The sequence below is a fragment of the Eutrema salsugineum genome, unplaced genomic scaffold, assembly GCF_000478725.1.
Source record: "Eutrema salsugineum unplaced genomic scaffold, Eutsalg1_0 scaffold_3, whole genome shotgun sequence".
NCBI classification, from domain to species: Eukaryota; Viridiplantae; Streptophyta; class Magnoliopsida; order Brassicales; family Brassicaceae; genus Eutrema; species Eutrema salsugineum.
The window spans coordinates 17,848,935-17,854,934 of NW_006256756.1; the positions used below are offsets into that span (position 1 = coordinate 17,848,935).

At 46.5% G+C, this 6,000-nt stretch overlaps 1 non-coding gene and 1 pseudogene across 1 annotated transcript; one reads left to right on the forward strand and one right to left on the reverse strand.

Annotated features, from left to right (window-relative positions):
• LOC112085499 overlaps positions 1 to 3,818 on the forward strand; it is a 163,244-nt pseudogene extending 159,426 nt beyond the window's left edge.
• On the reverse strand, positions 157 to 263 carry LOC112085562. The gene has a single exon (XR_002898865.1). It is a non-coding gene; the product is annotated as a small nucleolar RNA R71 (small nucleolar RNA).
• Positions 3,819 to 6,000: the final 2,182 nt, after the last annotated feature.

The following is a 6,000-nucleotide window of genomic DNA, read 5'->3' on the forward strand; positions in this document are numbered from 1 at the left end:
GTCTCGGAAGATAGCTTCAAGCTATGCTTGTTCCCATTCAGCCTCGGTGATAAAGCTCACCAGTGGGAAAAGAACCTCCCGAGGGGTTCTATACAAACCTGGGAGCAGTGTAAACTGGCGTTCTTATCAAAGTTCTTTTCCACATCACGCACGGCTAAGCTCAGAAACCAGATCTCAAGCTTCACGCAGCACAACAACGAGAGCTTTAGCGAGGCTTGGGAACGGTTTAGAAGCTACACTAACCAATGCCCACACCACGGCTTCTCAGAGGCATCCCTCTTGAGTACTTTATACCGAGGTGCACTCCCCAAGATCAGAAACCAACTCGATACAGCTTCAAATGGAAATTTTCTTGGGAAAGAGATCAATGGGGCAATGGAACTAGTCGAGAACCTAGCCATGTCCAATGATACGTATGGCGAGGACTTTGATAGAGTGAACCGTACAGAGGGCTCCAGTGATGAACAACGTATGAAAAAGGATATAAGAGAGCTTCAGAGCAAGCTTGACAAGGCTTTGATGGCGACTCAAAAGCCAATACACTTTGTAGGCGAGTTTGATGAGCAAGGGCCAAGTTTTGACAATGTTAATGAAGATGGTCTAACTCAAGAAGAGCTGAACTACATAGGGAATCAGCAGAGGTATCAGAGGTTTAACAACTACAACAGTAACCCAAACCTCTCATACAGAAACCCGAATGTAGCTAACCCTCAAGACCAAGTGTACCCTGCTCAGCAACAACAACAAAGCTATGCTCAAAAGGCTCCTTTTCAGAATACCTTCCAGCCCAAGCAACAGTTCAGTGGGCAACAGCACAGCTACACTCAGCAGAATCAAGCGGCTCAGGGTAACAACTTCACCAGCCAACCGCAGCATCACAAGTTTCCACCAGGGTTCAATCCGCAGCCGATGGGTAATCAGCAACAGAATCAGGGAACGGGTCAGAATCAGATGGGGAACGATGTCTGTGGAATCTTACAGCAACTGTTACAGGGTCAGCAGAGAGTGGAGAGCCAGCACGCGACAATGCAGCAAGATATCAGAGAGCTTAAGCAGAATCAAGCCTCTACATCATCCCGAGGCCCGGCATTACCAGGTAAACCGGAGCCAAACCCCAAGGAGTATGTGAACGCCATTACATTGAGGAGTGGTAAAGCACTACAAGCTCTAACGCCTAAGACAAAGCTCATTGAGGCCAATGAGCAATTAGAGGGGGAGGCAGCCTCAGGTGATGCGTGTAAAGAAGCGGATTTTGAAAAGGAACCGATCAAGGACAAAGGAAAAGAGGTGGAAACGACAACTGAGCTTGAAAAGCCATACGTTCCACCACCACCTTACCAACCCAAGATACCGTTCCCAGGGCGTTTCAAAAAGAAAATCTTAGACAAAGCCAAAGCGGTCTTTGAGAAACACTTGGAGAACACGCAACTCACCCTACCCATCATAGATGCTTTCTTAGCTATACCTCAGCTTGGGAAGTTTCTAAAGGATGCGATCCTCAACAAGACAAAGGAACTCCAGGGCATGGTGATACTGAGCCATGAATGCAGCGCCATAATACAAAGAAGATCTATACCAAGGAAGCTATCCGATCCGGGCAGCTTTACCTTGCTGTGTGCCTTAGGTCATTTGAAGTTCTCAAACTGCTTGTGTGATCTAGGAGCTTCTGTGAGCCTAATGCCTTACATGGTGGCCAAGAGATTGGGATACAAAAGTTACAAGCCGGCCAAGATCTCTCTTATATTAGCTGATAGATCAGTTCGCTTACCGGTGGGTTTGCTTGAGGATTTGCCTTTGAGGATCGGTGAGATAGAAATCCCCACGGACTTCATAGTTCTTGAGATGGACGAGGAACCATTAGACCCTATCATCTTGGGCCAACCGTTCCTAGCGACCGCAGGAGCCATTATAGATGTGAGAGGAGGAATGATTGAACTACACATCGGTTCCGAGACTATGAAGTTCAATGTGAAAGAGATGATGAAGAAACCGACCATTGGAGGTCAGGTTTTCTATGTGTAAGTAATGGAGGAGCTAGCTGATGAGCTCCTGGAAGAGTTGAACGCAGAGGATCCGTTACAAGTGGTCCTGACACGTGTACAAAGCGAGCACGGGTACTTGAACGAGGAAAGCGAGGTGTACAAGCATCTTTTGGACCAACCGAAGGAACTTGAGGCTGAGGCGAGGTTTCTGGAGCTCAAGAAGAGCGGCCTCGACATCTTAGACAGCGAGGGATCCGCGGGAACAGAAGAGACACCTCAGGGTATCATGGCCGTGACAACTCATACCGAGGCCGATGGTAAACCGCGCGAGAACAAGGAAAAGGCCGAGGAAGCTGTTCCGGGCCAATGCAGCTTCGATGCCGATTGGAATGAGGCAGACGCGCCCCCTGTTGAGCTTAAGCCTCTACCAACAGGGCTCAGGTATGTGTTCTTAGGCTTGAACTCTACTTTTCCTGTGATCATAAACGATAGCTTGCTTGAACATGAAGAACGTGCATTGCTTAATGAAATCAAGAAATTCAGGAGAGCCATAGGGTATTCCTTGGCCGACATTAGAGGAATTTCTCCTGAAATATGCACCCACAGGATCCACCTGGAGGACCAAGCCATGTCCTCTGTTGAGCACCAACGTCGCCTTAACCCGAACCTCAAAGAGGTGGTTAAGAAGGAGATACTAAAGCTCCTTGAGGCAGGGATCATATATCCAATCTCTGACTCTCGGTGGGTATCTCCTGTACACGTTGTGCCCAAGAAAGGTGGGATCACGGTGGTGAAAAACGATAAGGATGAACTCATAGCCCAAAGAATCATAACCGGCCATCGCATGTGCATTGACTATAGGAAATTGAATTCTGCATCAAGAAAAGATCATTTCCCTTTACCATTCATTGATCAAATGCTTGAACGGTTAGCCAATCATCCTTATTTCTGTTTTCTCGATGGATACTCTGGATTCTTCCAAATACCAATAGATCCAAGAGACCAAGAGAAAACGACATTCACTTGCCCTTACGGCACTTATGCCTATAGGAGAATGCCTTTCGGTTTGTGTAATGCACCGGCCACTTTTCAAAGATGTATGATGCACATTTTCTCTGATCTAATTGAAGAGAAAGTTGAGGTGTTTATGGATGATTTCTCCGTGTACGGCTCCTCTTTTTCCGAATGTCTTGCTAATCTTTCTCAGGTTCTGAAGAGATGTGAGGAGCATAGGCTTGTCTTGAACTGGGAGAAGTGTCATTTCATGGTACAAGAAGGCATTGTCTTGGGCACAAGGTATCAGAGAAGGGTATTGAGGTGGACAAGGCCAAGATCGAGGTGATGGTGAACCTACAAGCTCCGAATTCTGTAAAAGGGATAAGAAGCTTTCTTGGGCACGCGGGGTTCTATAGGCGGTTCATTAAGGATTTCTCCAAGATAGCTAGGACTTTAACTAGGATATTGTGCAAAGAGGTGGAGTTTATCTTTGATGAAGAGTGTGAGGAAGCGTTTAAGAGGATCAAGGAGGCTTTGATCAGTGCACTGATTGTACAAGCTCCCGATTGGTCTTTACCATTCGAAGTGATGACTGATGCATCTGACTATGCCGTGGGAGCTGTCTTGGGGCAGAAGAAAGATAAGAAGCTCCATGTGATTTACTATGCCAGCCGCACCTTGGACTCGGCTCAAGAGAAGTATGCCACCACCGAGAAGGAAATGCTTGCCATTGTGTTTGCATTTGACAAATTCAGGAGTTACTTAGTGGGATCAAAGGTCACGGTTTACACAGATCACGCGGCCTTGAGGTACTTGATGTCTAAGAAGGACGCTAAGCCGAGGCTTTTGAGATGGGTCCTATTGCTCCAAGAATTCGACATGGAGATACTTGACAAGAAAGGTATTGAAAACGGGGCCGCAGATCACCTCTCAAGGCTGAGGATTGAAGAAAAGGTTCCTATAGACGATGCTTTACCCGAGGAACATCTCATGCTGGTCTGGTCTTACTTAGAGGTGGAGGAAGCCAACACGATCAAGGAAAGAAGCCTCCCCTGGTTCGCTGATCTTGTGAACTACTTGTCTTGCGGTTTAGAGCCACCGGATCTTGATACTTATCAGAGGAAAAAGTTCTTTAGAGATGTGATGAGATATCATTGGGATGAGCCGTATCTTTACGTGCTTAACAAGGACCATCTCTATAGGCGATGCTTGGCCGAAGAAGAGATCCATCCGATGCTACAAGAATGCCACGGTTCAGCGTATGGTGGTCACTTATGTACATTCAAGACGGTTGCCAAGGTTTTGCAAAGCGGGTTCTGGTGGCCGACTATGTTCAAAGACGCTCAAGATGTGGTATCAAGGTGCGAGGCTTGTCAAAGGCACGGTAACATATCCAAGAGGAATGAGATGCCCCAAAACCCAATCTTTGAGGTCGAGGTCTTCGACTGTTGGGGCATTGACTTCATGGGTCCCTTTATAAGCTCGTATGGAAACCAGTATATCCTAGTCGCGGTGGACTATGTGAGTAAATGGGTCGAAGCTGTTGCATCCCCAACCAACGATTCAAAAGTGGTGGTAAAACTTTTCAAGAGTACCATTTTCCCACAGTTTGGAGTTCCAAGAGTAGTGATCAGTGATGAGGGAAGCCACTTTATCAATAAGACTCTTGAGAGTCTTTTGAAGAAGCATGGGGTAAAGCACAAAGTGGCTACACCTTATCATCCGCAGACTAGTGGCCAAGTGGAGGTCTCTAACCGACAGATAAAGGCCATTTTGGAGAGAACCGTGAGCTCATCTAGGAAGGATTGGAGCAAGAAACTTGATGATGCCTTGTGGGCTTACAGAACCGCGTACAAGACCCCCATTGGAACCTCACCGTTTAACTTGCTCTATGGGAAAAGCTGTCATCTACCGGTTGAGTTGGAATACAAAGCCTTGTGGGCGGTGAAACTTCTGAACTTTGACATCAAGACCACACAAGAGAAAAGGGTTTTACAGCTTCATGAGCTTGAGGAAATCCGGTTAGATGCTTTTGAGAGCTCCAAGGTCTACAAAGAAAGAACTAAGGCGCTTCATGATAAGAAGATACACAAGAGAGAGTTCAAAGAAGGGGACCAAGTTCTGTTGTTTAACTCGAGACTCAAGCTGTTCCCTGGGAAGCTGAGGTCTAGATGGTCCGGTCCTTTTAAAATTCTCGAAGTGAGGCCTTATGTAGCGGTCGTTCTAAAAGGAAAAGATGGACAAGGCTTTGTGGTAAACGGTCAGAGGGTAAAGCACTACTTGGCATCGGAAACAAGAGAGGGGGCTACCTCAGTTCCTCTTCTTGAACCGGAATCAGCCTGAAAAGGTATGAAAAGTCAAACTTAGTGACGTTAAACAAAGTGCTCTTGGGAGACACCCCAAGCTTATCCTTGTACATATTTCGTTTTTTTCATCATCTTTCTCTTTTTATTTGAAGCTTTTTGAAGGGTTTGTTAAGTGTTTCAGGAGTTAGACAGTGAATCATGAGGACGAGAGTAAGAAAAAGGCTTGAAAAAAAGGCACGGCCTGATGAGTTAAGTCGTAGAGCACACCTAGCCTCGGTATCGACCTTCGGTATATACATACGGTGGTCACCTTTTACCGAGTAAAAGCTTGAGAACCTCAGCTAAACTCCTCGACTTAATCTTATCATGGCCATGCCTAAGAAGTTATGTGGTGAAATGACTAAGTGTGGGGGAGGCCCACGGTGTAAACACCTCGGTATAATTATACCGAGGGGCGATGTTCACTTAAAATGGTCTAAAACCTCGATCCGAGGCCGTGACCAGTTTACACCAAGGCCAGCCCATTTAAACCCCCAGCACCAAGTGTTCTTTGTTAAAACTAGTGGCCTCCGCATGATACCCTCGTGGTGGAGCGTGCCGAGGTGCCCGGTTTTAAGAAGAATCAAAAACAAGAACACTTGGGACACTTAGATCAAAGAAGAAGGTTTGCGCGATCTAAGGAAAAGACGTGAAGGCCACGGAGATTTACTCGTTAG